At 36.4% G+C, this 18,297-nt stretch overlaps 1 protein-coding gene across 1 annotated transcript in view; it reads right to left on the bottom strand.

Moving 5' to 3' along the window:
• Window positions 1-7,943: 7,943 nt before the first annotated feature.
• LOC140148677 (MICOS complex subunit mic25-a-like) overlaps window positions 7,944-18,297 on the bottom strand; it is a 358,926-nt gene continuing 348,572 nt past the window's right edge. Inside the window, exon 8 of the transcript XR_011858512.1 lies at window positions 7,944-7,953. The gene's annotated coding sequence lies outside the window, so the exon portion shown is untranslated. The remainder of the gene's footprint in view (window positions 7,954-18,297) is intronic.

The following is an 18,297-nucleotide window of genomic DNA, read 5'->3' as shown; positions in this document are numbered from 1 at the left end:
AGGGAGTGTAGATTTCAAATGGAGTCACCCATTTAGATAGCTCATTTGAAATTCACACTCCCTGTGAAGATTAAGGTCATGTCTTCTACAGGGGTGTATGGATTTCAACTGGAATAGCTCATTCTACATTAGCCCAAACGACACGCGACTGGATGGAGGACAGTCTTCTATTCCCATTAAACGTGTTCAATTCAATGTAGCCGTCATGTAGGCTATATATAGACCAGAGAAGATGAGAATATCGACCATACTCATACTCGCCTTTTTGTCGGTCGGAAAATTAGGTATGATGCAACATGCAAGTCGTGACCAAAATTTAAAACTGCACATTAGTCCGGTTATACACGCAACAACTGTGTGATATCGAAACGTGCTTTAATCACTCGATCATCATATCGTCAACCGACCAGTATATAGGTATATTTTAATTGTTTCTCACTCTTGAAAACTCTTAGGCCTTACAAATGTAATGTATTATACTCCCGTAGATGTATACGCCACATAATTGAAGTGTCAGTAATAATAACTGCATGTGTTACAGAATATCAAACAATCAGGCCTAACCGTAACATTCAAGCGTAAATATACATAACTGTAACCTTAAGGTGGTACTACACCCTTGGTAAATTTGTGAATATTTTTGCATTTTTCTCAAAAACTAATAAAGCACTGGTAACAAAAGTTATGTATATTATAGGGGCAAGGAATCCATGCAGTTACCACCTTTTAACGCTATATAATTAGCCATATTCCCGAAAGTATATAGAAATTCCAGACTAGAGATAGTATATGACCAGGATATGGTAAATCGACATTACTAACATACTCATTGAAAGGTTGACCGGAATATGGTAAAATGACATGACTAACACACATTAAATGTTGATCAGGATGCGGTAAAACGACATTACTAACAAAATTATTAGACATGAAAGGTTGACCGGGATGTGGTAAAACGACATTACAAGCAAAAGCGTTTAACATGAAAGGTTGACAAGGATATGGTAAACTGAAATTCCTAGCAAAAGTATTAAACAGGAAAGGTTGATCAGGATTATGGTAAAACGACATTACTATAGCAAAAGCATTGAATATGAAAGATTGGCCAGGTATTAAACACGAAATGTAAAACGACATGCATTTAACATGTAAGGTTATGGTAAAACGACATTTACTAGCAAGAGTATTAAATATGAAAGGTTGACCAGGATATGATAAAACGACATTACTGGCAAAAGTATTAAACATGAAAGGTTGACCGGGATATGGTAAAACGACATTACTAACAAAAGTATTAAACATGAAAGGTTGACAAGGATATGGTAAAACGACATTACAAGCAAAAGTATTAAACATGAAAGGTTGACCAGGATATGGTAAAACGTCATTACAAGTAAAAGTATTAAACAAGAAAGGTTGACCAGAATATGGTAAAACGACATTACAAGCAAAAGCATTTAACATGAAAGGTTGACCAGGATATGGTAAACTGAAATTCCTAGCAAAAGTATTAAACAGGAAATTTTGATCAGGATTATTGTAAAACGACATTACTATAGCAAAAGCATTGAATATGAAAGATTGGCCAGGTATTAAACACGTTAATGTAAAACGACATGCATTTAAATTTAAATATTAAAGGATATGATAAAACGACATTACTAGTAAAAGTATTAAACATGAAAGGTTGACCAGAATATGGTAAAACAATATTACTAGTAAAAGTATCAAACATGTAAGGATGTCTAGCATAGTTATGGTAAAACAACATTAGTAAAAGTAAAAGTATTAAACATGAAAGGTTGACCGGGATGTGGTAAAACGACATTACTAGCAAAAGTATTAAACACGAAATGTAAAACGACATGCATTTAACATGTAAGGTTATGGTAAAACGACATTTACTAGAAAGAGTATTAAATATGAAAGGTTGACCAGGATATGATAAAACAACGTTACTAGTAAAAGTATTAAATATTAAAGGTTGACCAGGATATGGTAAAACAACATTACTAGTAAAAGTATTAAATATTAAAGGTTGACCAGGATATGGTAAAACGACATTACTAGTAAAAGTATTAAACATGAAAGGTTGACCGGGATATGGTAAAACGACATTACTAGCAAAAGTATTAAACATGAAAGGTTGACCAGGATGTGGTAAAACGACATTACAAGCAAAAATATTAAACAAGAAAGGTTGACCAGGATATGGTAAAACGACATTACAAGCAAAAGTATTAAACATGAAAGGTTGACCGGAATATGGTAAAGCGACATTACAAGCAAAAGTATTAAACAAGAAAGGTTGACCAGGATGTGGTAAAACGACATTACTAGCAAAACTATTAAACATGAAAGGTTGACCAGGATGTGGTAAAACGAAATTCCTAGCAAAGGTATTAAACACGAAATGTAAAACGACATGCATTTAACATGTAAGGATATGATAAAACGACATTACTAGCAAAAGTATCAAACATGTAAGAATTACCAGATATGGTAAAACGTCATTACTAATAAAGGTATTAAACATGAAAGATTAACCAGGATATGGTAAAACGGCTTTACTAGCAAAATTATCAAAAAGGTTGACCAGAATATGGTAATACGACATTACTAGTAAAGGTATTAAATAATAAGGGTTGACCACATTTGGTAAAACGACATTACTAGTAAAGGTATTAAATATTAAAGGTTGGTCAGATATGGTAAAACGACACTATAGCAAAAGTATTAAACATGTAAGAATGACTAGCATTATGGTAAAACAACATTACTAGCAAAATATTAAACATGAAAGCTTGACCAGGATATGGTAAAACGTCATTACTAGCAAAAGTATTAAATATTAAAGGTTGACCAGATATGGTAAAACGACATTACTAGCAAAAGTATTAAACATGAAAGGTTGACCAGGATATGGTAAAACGTCATTACTAGCAAAAGTATTAAATATTAAAGGTTGACCAGATATGGTAAAACGACATTACTAGCAAAAGTATTAAACATGAAAGGTTGACCAGGATATGGTAAAACGTCATTACTAGCAAAAGTATTAAATATTAAAGGTTGACCAGATATGGTAAAACGACATTACTATATAGTATTAAACATGAAAGGTTGACCAGAATGTGGTAAAACGACATTACTAGCAAAACTATTAAACATGAAAGGTTGACCAGGATGTGGTAAAACGAAATTCCTAGCAAAGGTATTAAACACGAAATGTAAAACGACATGCATTTAACATGTAAGGTTATGGTAAAACAACATTACTAGCAAAATATTAAACATGAAAGCTTGACCAGGATATGGTAAAACGTCATTACTAGCAAAAGTATTAAATATTAAAGGTTGACCAGATATGGTAAAACGACATTACTAGCAAAAGTATTAAACATGAAAGGTTGACCAGGATATGGTAAAACGTCATTACTAGCAAAAGTATTAAATATTAAAGGTTGACCAGATATGGTAAAACGACATTACTATATAGTATTAAACATGAAAGGTTGACCAGAATGTGGTAAAACGACATTACTAGCAAAACTATTAAACATGAAAGGTTGACCAGGATGTGGTAAAACGAAATTCCTAGCAAAGGTATTAAACACGAAATGTAAAACGACATGCATTTAACATGTAAGGTTATGGTAAAACAACATTACTAGCAAAATATTAAACATGAAAGCTTGACCAGGATATGGTAAAACGTCATTACTAGCAAAAGTATTAAATATTAAAGGTTGACCAGATATGGTAAAACGACATTACTAGCAAAGTATTAAACATGAAAGGTTGACCAGGATATGGTAAAACGTCATTACTAGCAAAAGTATTAAATATTAAAGGTTGACCAGAATGTGGTAAAACGACATTACTAGCAAAACTATTAAACATGAAAGGTTGACCAGGATGTGGTAAAACGAAATTCCTAGCAAAGGTATTAAACACGAAATGTAAAACGACATGCATTTAACATGTAAGGATATGGTAAAACGACATTACTAGTAAAAGTATTAAACATGAAAGGTTGACCAGGATGTGGTAAAACGACATTACAAGGAAAAGTATTAAACAAGAAAGGTTGACCAGGATATGGTAAAACGACATTACTAGCAAAGATATTAAACAGGAAAGGTTGACCAGGATATGGTCAAACGACATTACAAGCAAAAGTATTAAACATGAAAGGTTGACCGGGATATGGTAAAACGACATTACTAGCAAAAGTATTAAACATGAAAGGTTGACAAGGATATGGTAAAACAACATTACAAGCAAAAGTATTAAACATGAAAGGTTGACCAGGATATGGTAAAACGACATTACAAGCAAAAGTATTAAACAAGAAAGGTTGACCAGGATATGGTAAAACGACATTACTAGCAAAGATATTAAACAAGAAAGGTTGACCAGGATATGGTCAAACGACATTACAAGCAAAAGTATTAAACATGAAAGGTTGACCGGAATATGGTAAAGCGACATTACAAGCAAAAGTATTAAACAAGAAAGGTTGACCAGGATGTGGTAAAACGACATTACAAGCAAAAGTATTAAACATGAAAGGTTGACCGGAATATGGTAAAGCGACATTACAAGCAAAAGTATTAAACAAGAAAGGTTGACCAGGATATGGTAAAACGACATTACTAGTAAAGGTATTAAATATTAAAGGTTGACCAGATATGGTAAAACGTCATTATTAGCAAAAGTATTATACATGAAAGGTTGACCAGGATGTGGTAAAACGACATTACTGGTAAAATTATTATACATGAAAGGTTGACCGGGATATGATAAAACGACATTCCTAGCAAAAGTATCAAACATGTAAGAATTACTAGATGTGGTAAAACGTCATTACTAATAAAGGTATTAAACATGAAAGATTAACCAGGATATGGTAAAACGGCTTTACTAGCAAAATTATCAAAAAGGTTGACCCGAATATGGTAATACGACATTACTAGTAAAGGTATTAAATATTAACGGTTGACCACATATGGTAAAACGACATTACTAGTAAAGGTATTAAATATTAAAGGTCGGTCAGATATGGTAAAACGACACTATAGCAAAAGTATTAAACATGTAAGAATGACTAGCATTATGGTAAAACAACATTACTAGCAAAATATTAAACATGAAAGCTTGACCAGGATATGGTAAAACGTCATTACTAGCAAAAGTATTAAATATTAAAGGTTGACCAGATATGGTAAAACGACATTACTAGCAAAAGTATTAAACATGAAAGGTTGACCAGGATGTGGTAAAACGACATTACAAGGAAAAGTATTAAACATGAAAGGTTGACCAGGATATGATAAAACGACATTACTAGCAAAAGTATTAAACAAGAAAGGTTGACCAGGATGTGGTAAAACGACATTACTAGTAAAGGTATTAAATATTAAAGGTCGGTCAGATATGGTAAAACGACACTATAGCAAAAGTATTAAACATGTAAGAATGACTAGCATTATGGTAAAACAACATTACTAGCAAAATATTAAACATGAAAGCTTGACCAGGATATGGTAAAACGTCATTACTAGCAAAAGTATTAAATATTAAAGGTTGACCAGATATGGTAAAACGACATTACTATATAGTATTAAACATGAAAGGTTGACCAGAATGTGGTAAAACGACATTACTAGCAAAACTATTAAACATGAAAGGTTGACCAGAATATGGTAAACTGAAATTCCTAGCAAAAGTATTAAACACGAAAGGTTGATCAGGAAAACGACATTACTATAGTAAAAGCATTGAATATGAAAGGTTGGCCAATAAAACAACATTACCATTTATATAGTAAAATTACTAAATGTGAAAGGTTGACCAGGATGTAAAACGACATTAACTGACAGAGTTCGCCTAAATAATACTGCAGGCCTATATTTTTTTGGGGGGTTGAGATGAATGAGACAGATTGGCAATTACAATATTTTTTCACGAAGAAGTTCACTTAATTTTAAGGGATACTATAAGTAGAATAATTGTCAAAAGGCTGCTTGTCTCTTTCAATTTGAGGAACAAACCATCAAACTAATTTCACAATTGATTACAACATTTCTGTTACCTAACTCACTAGGGGATCATAAATGCAATTCACGATGTATTTCAACTACTTGTATGCAAAAATTTGCGTTGTCATGGTAATATAGATTAAGCATTTATAAAATGAGAAAATTAATTGCTTTGTTTTGTAAAAGGCAAGTACGTGTTTAATCCATGCAGCATCAATGTGGCGATGTTGCCGCTAGCGAGTAAGAAACATTTAAACTGAATGAGGCCCGGAGTTTAAGGTTACTTTTAACACACGCTTAAAGGGGAAAACTACGCTACGCGTCACGTGCGTTTCTTTCTTTACTGCCCATAATATGTTTGATATAAAGTAGTATGTTTCACAAATGTGTCGTTTGTTTGCTTACTTGCATGCTTTCGTTCGTTTGTTCGTTCGTTTACTATTTTTCCTGACCCAATTATTTCCTACTATAAAGTATTGTTTGTGTACTCCCCATTAGCACGAATTCGAGGTCGTATACAAACAAGTCCAGGAAAAAACGAGAATGATAAATTGGTTTCCGATATGTTTGCTGTAAACGATCGCCGTATTGATCAAGTTCGTGATATTTTTGTATACCGTATATTCTTGTGACACGTAGATATAAGACTTCTATTGGAACTGTAATGAAAACACTTTTAGCATTTCACATTAGCTCTCTTAAACAACACTTCTAATATCGTCTGGTCGTAGAATACAAGGGTTATATTCATTAATGTATTTTAAGATTGTCAGTATAGGCCCCATTAATTTTGTATCAAAGCTCCCGCGCGCATTAAAAAATCGTGTGCGTTTGTCATTCCTCTTGTTTCCACAAAATATTCTTAATATCAAAATTTCGTTTCAGTGACGTATTCCACATTGGCCTAAATGATATGCGACTGGAGGGCAGTAAGTCGTCTTTTTTCTTCTATTTCTATTACACGTTGAGAACTTGTAAAAACATATGAGCCATTAGATATAAAAAAAATATCGAACAGGCGTAGGAGTATACGTCAAACAATTAGAGTTGCAGTGCGACAATAATTGCGTGCAAAATATCAATTTCAAATACCACATCCATTTCAATAGTGGAAAATTAGAAGTAGGTAATGATGAGTCCAACCAAAGAGCTATTAATAAACATAGAGTGGCAATAGATTACGTAACGCATTGTTCATTTGTGCCGATTTGATTTACCGACACGCTATTCATCGAGAAGTACTTTCGTTCGGGACAAAGGGCTTACGCCATTAAATCGGTAACTGACCTGACAGCGTATCAACGCTATAATAGGCAGGCTACTGTCAATAAGTGATCAAACGAAAGTCACGTGAAAGCGCTCAAATCGGACACAATAGAACAATAGACCCTGCAGTGCGTTGAGTCCAATCATGGAAATAGTACTACTATATCCATGGTCGAACGGACGAGGACTCAAGGATGCAAACACACTAAGGATCAATATAAATAATTCATGTTGTACACTGAATACCATGAATACAGGAACAACTGAATTTAAGCTATCATTGTATAGCATATGTTAGTTGTTCTGTAACACATAAATATTGATGTATATTAAGGAATCATCCAGTCGTAGAATCAGATTGGTGAATTATGAATAAAACACTGGACTGATCTTGAGAATTTTGCACATTTTCATCCAATCTCATTACACTTCATCTGACACCTGCAAAGATGCTCCTGTATTGATCATATTATAATCGAAGACTGGTCACGTGTCTACGGAAGCGATTAAGATCACAAAAATAACTTGGCAAGTGGGACAACTTGGAGTATTTAATATATTATTGAAGCAGAATAGTTATTTCTAGATACAAACTATTTCTCCAAAAATGTTCAGTTTTATAGACAATTATATGGTTGTTACATGGGAAATCCCATTTCTCCAATTATTGCCAACTTGGTTATTGAATGGTTTGAACAACATACACTAGAGACAAACCAAGATATACCTCCACGACTTTGGCTACGCTACGCAGACGACACCTTTGTTATTATTAACAATTTTTTTCACACACATTAACAGCATCAGCGACAATATCGAATTCACACAAGAGAAGTGCACTGACAACAAACCCGCGTTCCTTGACTGCCATGTCCAGATTAACAACGAACGTAAGCTCACAACAGTAGTTTATCGCAAGCCGACCCACACTGAACACTACCTACAGTTCGGGTCGCACCACCCACTCGTCCACGAACTTGGCATTATACGGAACCTTCACTACCACGCTGAAACTATCATAAGCGACAAAAGCAAAGTTCCGTCTGAGAAAGAACATATCGAAGGGGCTTTAAAGAAGTGCGGTTATCAGGACTGGGCCTTTAAGCAGGCCAAAAAATCTCAGACAGACCCCAATAAAGTGACCCCCAATGAAGATCCTGAACAAACCGCTCGCAACGATATCCATCCACTATTGTGCTGGTGTCTCCGAAAGAGTCAAGAACATATACAAACTTCAACAGCGTTTAAACCTGTAAACAAATTAAGCGGAAAACTAGTCCATGTTAAGGTCAAGCTTCCGTCCGAGAGACAAATAATCCAACCTTATTTACGGTTCTAAGTGTGGGGATCCGGACTGACGCAGGTGAAAAAAACACCGTCCCTCAAAACTAGGTTTGGACAGCATAGACGTCCTAGTTCTACTGATTGGCAACCGGATTCTGATATAAAATTTGCATACTCACGCTAAAACATCTGAACACCAAATTAATACGGAGGATGTTATCATACTAGATCGTGAGGAGAGGTGGTTCGAGCGGGGAGTTCAAGTAGTTATTTGGGAACGAGTGGAGAAGCTATCCCTCAACAAACGTGGGGCCTGAGATTTCAACTTTCACGTGCATGGGATTCATCAATAATCAATATTCCTTGCCGGTTGACACGTAACCAGTCTCCGATTACGATCAATACAGGAGCATCTTTGCAGGTGCCAGATGAAATACAATGAGATTGGATGAAAATTCAGCCCGGTATTTTATTTTGATGAAATCTTAAGGGCACTTGAACTCGGACCGAGGTACATGCTCATGGTTTGCACTTAATACTATTTCCTAGGTTTTGAATGGAGTGATGGTTCCGACGTAAATTACACCAATTGGGATGGTAATCAACCAGACAACTGGTTCGGTAGTGATGGAGAACATTGCGCTGAAATCTTTACAAGTCGTGGTTGGAACGATGTATCATGCAAACAACAACGATCATGGATTTGCAAACGTCGTAGAGGTGTGTTTCACTCACGTCTAATATTCGATGTAAAAAGTATTCCAATTCATATTAATCTTGTAACGAATGTTTGTCTACAAAAATCAACAATATTTGACTTCGAATTTGACTTTCTGGGAACAATAAACTAATTCACAATCAAATCATCTCCATCATCATGCATAGTTTATGTTTCATACAAAACAAAGCCAGCCTCCCCCTCAATATACGCGCATGATTTAAAGGTCGCGGGGCCGTAGAACTCGGGCTGTAATTATACGGTGATATGAAAGTATGCCACCTACGACAGACTTCTCTGAAGAGCATCAAAACTACCGCCCGCGCTGATAGATATCCGATAATAATTATGCTTAGCACAATAGGCCATTATATACTTATGGTTATATACTCTACCGTGTCCTCCCAGCACAATAGTGTTATGATTGCAGACCAGTTCAACTGCACTTTTTAATCCCTTGATTTTTGGTTTCTGAACAAAAGAGAAACCAAAACTTATAATTTGAAATAAGGGATTGTATGTAACAATGACAGATTGGGCGAAGTTGATATATCTTCAGGTATGTAAGCTGATTATAACTAAGGAATTTGAAATTGTATAACACGAACTAGTACATGAAATACGACTCTTGGTTTTACTTTCAGGATGGGATGGATATCTGCCGCCTACGACGTGCTTTGCCAATATGGCAACAGATGGTATAACACATGGAATTCAACTCAAAATAACAAACAGCAGTCTGTCCATAGAGTCACCAAATTATCCATTTCAGTATCCTATAAATCAAAGTTGCTTATGGTTGATTGAAGCTCACCAAGGGCATCGCATCCGACTGGAACTCCTAAACTTCGTGGTGTTATCTGATCTTGACGCGTTTACTGTTGGCGAAGGCACAGACTTTAAAGACCTGGACTCTGTTATTCTCCAAAGAGGTCGTTTTATTAACAATCATGTGTTATATTCTACCAGCAATCATATTTGGATCTTATGGGAGCCAAATGTGGAAAGTTACCATTTTGATGACCGCAAAGATCTGTCATTTGAATATTGGTTAGCTAGGCTAGAACAAAAATCAAAAAGTCGTGCACAATATTCCTATTCATTCCCATTCATTGTAGATACGAATGCGTCGGATACGTTGGTAGGTCTTGGTAACAAAAGACGTACAGGAGGCGCTGATTATGGAATGAAGTTCATAGTGGAATCCGTTCCTAATGAAGGTAACTTTTTAATTAAAATGAATCAATAACATTTACATCATTTAGTACATTAGATTATTAGAATTTATATTGATTACTTATTGAACGTAATTGAAAAGTAATCATTAAGGGAGGATCGCAATTAGTCGACAATGCTCATATTAAATTACATTTTGTTTACACCCATGTCTAACTTAGCATTTTTGTAACACGTCTAATAAAGGGGAGGCCTCGAGGAGGGACTTGTTGCTCTGGATTGTCAATACATGAATTAAACGTATGTATATACTTGGACCAACAATGCATTTACCAGCCAAAATCATTTAAACATACAATTTTCATCGGATGTTTTGGAAGATATGAGTCCACATCTCTTACAATACGGTACTTTCATCAACAGTCTATAATATCGAATTGATTAATACGAATTAAACAATTCATTGATGTTAGCACTGGGCAGTAGCCATTACTGCCAGTAGACAGGAAGTCTAGAAAGGTGACCTCAACGCTGTAGGTGGTCTTCCTGTACTTTTGAATGGGACAGCAGTAACCTTGGGCATGTTTTAGACCAAAATTTTGGATTTTTCAGATTTTTTTCTAAGTTTGTGAGAGCATAACAAGACTATCCGTCGATGGATTTTTATTTCCGTCGGTAGATATTTTTAAAATTAAGTTTTTCATAACATATTAAAAAGGCAGTGACCCCTGATGTATAATAAATTAGCTAGGAAAGTTTTGAGTAACCTTCATGAAAATTATCAAAAAAGTGCCTATTCAATTGTGTGGGTACGGTCCATCACCTGTCACTTGGTAGTCTTGTAACATGTCTAATGGCGCTGCCCATGGCCACTCGATGAATTGTTTAATTCGAATTAATCAATTCGATATTATAGACTGATCAAGTAATATAATTTATGATTCCCCTCTACACTCCGTGGTCGAGTGCTGGTTTACACCCTGGGTAACGGGGTCACAGGCCCGTGGTAACTTTTGTTCGTGTAAAGGTGGTCCTACAACCAAGTCATTTGGCGGTAGCGCGTAGCATAAACCTTAAAGGCGTTGCAATCTGTATGTGCCAGGACGAGGGTTAAAGTTCGTAGAATATTAGAAAGTGATACTTTGATAATACGTTTTGACATTGGGAACGATATATTGGTCATTGGTAAACTAAAATCATGTTTCTAAAAGTCGCAATTTTTTTTAACTGATAACTTTGTTGCAGGCCCTGACAAGTTATGCATTGAAGAGGACTTCACATGTGATAACCAGGAGTGTTTGTTTACTAGTGGGGTGTGTGATGGAATTTCTGATTGTCAAGACATGTCAGATGAACGTAAATGTGGTATGTGCAAGGTTGATTAAAATGTTATAAAGTGACATACCATAATTTGCCTATCGATGTCATATGAGTATAATGTTCTTTCGATAAGTATTTTGATAGTACCCCTTTTGATAGAACTGATTTTAAGTATCAAGCAATCATTGTAATAAAATCTTATGGTATTTATTCATATTTCTTGCGCATCAGTTGTAAGTATACATTTTTATCATTTACTTTGTGTCTTCAGAAACTGAACAATACATCTTAGGACCTACTTGCCCATTTGGGATCCAAATGAAGCTACCAACCGTTGTCAGCCTGACAGATAACAAGACAGTTGTGCTGACATCGCCCAACTTTCCCGGATATTATCCTAATCATCTTAATTGCATCTGGTTTATCAATGCACCGCCTGACCTTCAAATACTGATGTCTCTTCTGTATCTGGATATTGAAGAAGTCAATGACACCCTTGCCATTGGTGAAGGGAGCGAACCTTTTGACGGAGTCTTGTGGACAGGAAGTGGAAGGACACATCTCCGTGTTCTTTATTCCATTGTGAGTGATATGTGGATTGCGCTTGATACTGATTGGCAGACTGGAGCGCCTGGTTTCCTCTTTGAAGTCAAATCTTTCGATCGAACTTGTAAGAAACCATGTTCTATTCTTATAGAAATAATGCACACCCACCACACACACACCCCTATACGATATTGCCTTCACATGCCCGGATTACCAAGTCATAATGTCATGACTGCCAATTGCTTTCAAAGTAGCATAATTATTTCCTTTTCTAAATGACTGCAAATCTTAACCCTAAGTAAAAATCATTGCCTCAATTCACAGTACTTAAGGTATAGTTAGTTTAAAAGGGAGAATCTAATCAACGAGACTAGTTGTATAATATTACTACTATGGAGGGCATATTGGGTGGCCTAGGGAAATCAAACCCTAATAATTTTTGTGTGACTATCGATGTACTCAAGGTGAAATGTGTATATGTACCTATTCGTGTTACTGTCTGGTCATTTCCATGGGAAACAAACATTTGCAACTTGTGCTTTATAACATTTAGTAGGATACATTCTAAGTGTCATCAGTCTTTTGTTATAGCCTTTGATTTGATATGTGACCGACATGGTGGTTTTACTTGTTGGAATGGCTTCTGTGTCGATACTCACGGCATTTGTGATGGTAGAATTGACTGTCTTGACAAGTCCGATGAATATGAATGCGGTAAGTGTTAAAAATATGTGTCCAAAATGAATTGTCACTATGAATATTGTATGCTTTGTCCATTATGTCAAGAATAAGTAAAACATCATTCGTAATCCTTTAAGATTATAACAAAAGACAATTTCTCCGATATTTGTTTTGTCAGAATGTGAAAACATATTAGTAAAAAACATACCAGGCGACTGTCCTCTAACACTGGGTATGGAATCTAACTTGATCAAAGATCATCAAATTACTTCGTCAAGTTTCTATGATGATATTCGCAAACCATATTATGGACGAATAAGGAATGACTCCTATTGGATGGCCAGCACTGATGACCAATCACCTTGGATTCAGGTCTCATTCTCTCAGCCTATGATCATATCAGCTGTAGCTTTACAAGGCGCTGGATTGAGAGAACATGGCTGGGTGGATGAGTTCGTGTTATCATTTTCTAGTGACGCAGTAATTTGGGTTGAATACTCAAATATACGGAATGGTGATAAGGTTAGAAAACTTGACTTACGGTTCGTTCATACTACCACCGCATTTGCGATGCGTTGCTTTGCGATGCCGATATATTGATTACTTTTGCCGCAACTCAACGCAACTCGTCGCATTTCCAAGTTAAATTGCATTTAACTTCATTGCGATATCGCAATGCAGCACTTGCAGTACGATGCAGTGCGGCAACGCACCGCATCGCAAAGCAACGCATCGCAAATGCGGTGGTAGTATGAACGGACCTTTAATCGTTATTAAACCCCATTTCCTGAAACAAGTTGAAAGCCAATTGATTCGACAAGATATTAAGTGGTTTTTGTTAAAAATAATTTCGTATAACAGGTGCTTAGAACGAGCAAGCCAGGATGTCCTTACGTAAATATACTAGAGCCACAAATTGAAGGGAGATTCATTCGAGTCAAGGCGAACGTCTTAGAATCCAATTTTACTTTGGTAGGAGTAGGAATGGAGCTTTCAGGATGCGAAGCAACTGGTAAGTATAGATGTTGAATGAACATGGTCAGACATCGTAAGAATCAGCCCGTGGAATCACAATAGACTATTTTGAACTGCTGCAATCAATGACCTGAGAACGTATATGACAAAGTGGTAACTTCCAGTTCTGACTAAAAAGCGATAAATTATGGTGCAATTGCGTGTGCACACAAGATAGATACCTATTTTCCTTTAGTCGCAAAGGAAAATTACAGTAAACAATATTAGAGTAACATCATCATTGGCATCCTTATCATAAAATGCAACTTTTCTTGATCAAAACATTTCATATTTTCAGATTGCGATTATGTCCTGGCAGCCAAGGGACTCACTCTAAATGATCGCATCATCGCATCAAGTGACCTCAATGAGTGGAATAGCAGGTTCTCAGCTAGTGTTGATCCATGGAGTCTCCATGGTAGAGGGTGGATTCCATCAATAGATGACCAATATCCTTGGCTTGAAGTCAACTTTGAGGTCATTTACACCATAAATGCCGTTGTAACACAAGGTTGTGGCAACGAGGAGTTTTGGATTACAGAATATGTGTTGCAGTATGGAGATGATTTCACAGACGTGAAAGCAGTAAGGGGCAGGAGTAATAATGAGGTGGTAGGTGCCTGATTTTATACGATGGGTATTAAAGCTTAGTCAGTGGCGTCAATCCGTCTTGAAAGTGGGGGAGTTGTCCTGAATTGCCTAAAGTGGCTGAAAAGAACAAAAGGTGGTGCTTTGTGTCAAAAAGTAGAGGGACATCCCTTAAGATTGACGCACATGAGCTTAGTTGAGACGTTTTGATACGTAACATCCGGAACCTCATATCAACTATCTATATATTATGTTCTCTATATTTAAGGCCAAGGTGTGAATAACAAAGTCTCTTTACTGCTTTTAAAGCAGTAATGTGACATAAAAGTATCTGTAAGCTTTCAAAGTAAATTGTTCAAATTGCGCAAATATTGATTAAATCTTTATTTCAGATTTTTGAAGGTAATTTTGATAGAAACACTCTTGTGAGAAACCAGTTGGAACCGCCTGTTCTAGCTAGTAGACTGCGAATAACCCCGACAGCATGGAATAGAGGTGTCTGTCTTCGATTGGAGATCATCGGATGTACACATGGTACGTTATAAATCGACTCGTTTCCTTCGTGCACTATTTTGTAACAAGGTACCTGAAATAGGCCATGCCAAGGGTAACTAAATTATTTGAGTGATTAATTTTCACCCCATTTTGTTTCATACTTAGATATTCTGGAGTGCGAAATGGGACACACGTCATGTCACCACAGCCGACATTGTGATTATAGTCAAGCGCGTATTGCTTCCAGGAACTATCCTGACCATTATTTTTCAAGAGGCAGTACTTGCACATGGCTTATTACCTCAGCCGAAAGAACTTACATATCGATGTCAATACTAGACTTTGACCTACCAACCTTTGACGAATGTCTATCAACGTATCTATCCATTTTTGATGGTCAAAATGTTGAAAAAGGACTAATAGGTTCCTATTGTAATTATAACAGACCACCTATGAAAATTGAAAGTGGATTCAATGAGGTGTTTGTTAAATTCAGCAATGGAGCAGGAGACCAAGGCCGTGGTTTTCTGATTGAATATAAAACAGAGACATTCATAATCGTTAATCATACTCTTATCGAGCCAGGTAAATGGGACATTTTGATTTCAATCTTTCAAAAATTACAAGAATCATTTTAGATGCTTGAAATATTATTCCAGATGGAATGAGATTTTGTGCCTTTTCCTATTGTCCTATGGGACATAAATCGGTCGATATCGGGACAACACCTTGTGACGCCATCCGCAAAGTGCATCCTTTTCGTCTCTAGTCTTACAAAACGTCGTAAATATTGATTAGGATGAAATTCTTATATCCGTTCTTCTTTCAGGAGATCATTGCCCAAAGGAATGGTGGTTCTTCAACAACCAATGCTTCCTGTATATGGAAAGTAGTACAACACTGAGATGGACAGCCGCAGAAGAAAATTGTAAAACTTTAGGTGGACATCTTGCTTCCGTACGTGAAAATGATGACATGAAAATAATACATGCTTTACCGATTGATCACCAGGCAAGGAGCGGAACCAGAGTCTATATTGGTATGTGGAATCGAAATGTTACTTTTCCTTCGCTAATAAATGTACGATGTGAATGACGGTATAATGTTAAGCTTTGTTAACGTGCGGTATCAATGTTAAAATTTGTGTTTAACTGCTTTTCTTTCCCAGGGTTATATCTTAACGAATCCATTGGACGACGGCACTGGACTGATGGACGACCGGAGTCCTTCACTAATTGGCAGGTTGAAGAACTGTAAGTTGTCAATTCTTCATTTACGCCCAAAGAGCAATGAAAATCAATGAAATTTATGTTGATAAAGATAAACTTAAGCCACAGACCATTATCACAGGTAATTCCTAACGTAATTCCAATCTCCCTTTCAATAGATGCACAACGCATTATACTGGCCGATAGATGGCGCTGGTTAGTCCAGTAAAGCCTCCTGGAGCCACTCTGATCAAACCATCCCATCCCCACGCCTGTTGCGCATCTGCACGTCTGAGGCTTTCCCCCATGAGTGACCAAAAAGTTGGGGATGAAGGACGTTGCCACAGGCGTTGGAAGGCAATCACTTCAACTGATTATCAGAAACTAAACCCTTTTTGCAAATATGACTCAATCGGTTTTACTTTGGAGAACCTTTTGAATTTCCTGGTCAGTTGTCGGGTTGAAACTTAAGCACAGATATTTAATTTTCACTGCACGGATTTTTATTCTCACTGCACGAACGTGCCAGGAAACACGTTAAAATAGCCCCTGAAGGTAAATGTTATTCGATTAATGATCACTCTCTGGAAGAAGAGGTATTTCGTACCAATGTTTGTCAACTTTTGTATTTCACATTTACAATCAGGCAACCAGACGGCGGCAAACTTGAAGCATGTACAGTGGTTGAAATCGAATCACTTCACAAACTGAGCCATTGGTATGATATTCCTTGTGCCTCGGAAGAAACTAACCGGTATATTTGCTCGAAGCCTGCTGTAGCTGTTGAGGGTAAGACTAGATTGAATAACATAATTATTAATTAAAAAGATAAGTGGCATGTTAAACGAATATTTTTTTGTGCTTTAAAAATGATATTAGTGTCTTTGTTTTATCCTATTGTTTAGATGTTACATGGTTATGGGATTTACCTGATTCGGAAGTAGAAGGTATGAGCAGATGTTTTGCAAACGCATTTTGTCCTGTAATTGTATCTTATTATATGCTTGTGACTGTGAATGCTAGTTCAGTTAATGCATAACAATAAAAAAGATACTAGTTTCCACGTAGTTGAGCTTTGTATACAACATTATTCTTTCATTCAACAGATTTATTTGACGAGACAATGTTTCGATGCACTTCCGGTGAATATATTCGGAAGCTGTATGTTTGTGATGGCCAGCTGGATTGCTATGATGGAAGTGATGAAGATATTATATGTAAATCAGGTATGTCAAACACACATCCCCTCCCATACACATCAAATGCAATAATGACTTTACGGAAGTTTACGCGGGACATGCAAGCACGGACCAATCAACATTAACGTTAACAAGTCGACATCGAATCGACGTCTATTTTGCGTTGACGCATCAACTCGTTGATCATCAAGCTGATTTGAAATATGGCTGAAATCGTGTCCATGTGCAATCAAACACCAATCCGTTTAAAAGTACATTCCAACGTGAAGCTGATATCGGGCCGATATATGGTCGAAATACGGTTGAAATTTGGTCGATATCAGGTTGTAAATGCGAAAGTACATCGACATCGATATAACGTTGATTGGACGTCGATTTGAGATTGACGCTAATGTTCAAATCCAGTTGTCATTTCAACCGTTGGTTCCACGTCAAGTACAAACGTTGACTTATCAACCTGAGCCCACTGGGGCGTAAGCACCAGCACGGAGTTCCACATAATTATAAACACTTCATAATCATATTGTTGTTACAAGAACGCGCATAATAAGAAGTGTTGTCTTGATTAATATCAAGAACTGTTGTGTAATAAAAGATACCTCCAAACATCCAGTGCAATAAAATATATACACTGTTTTTTGAGTTTTAGGAGGAATGCTAGGACAAGATGGAATCAATGGAAACTGTGGAGAGGCCGGGTGGTTCAAATGTACTCGCAGTGGAGAATGCATTTCAGTAACTTACCTTTGTGACTTCAT

Source organism: Amphiura filiformis, chromosome 3 (assembly GCF_039555335.1).
Source record: "Amphiura filiformis chromosome 3, Afil_fr2py, whole genome shotgun sequence".
NCBI classification, from domain to species: Eukaryota; Metazoa; Echinodermata; class Ophiuroidea; order Amphilepidida; family Amphiuridae; genus Amphiura; species Amphiura filiformis.
Note: the sequence above shows the minus strand (reverse complement) of the source record. Positions and strands in the feature narration are given on the sequence as shown.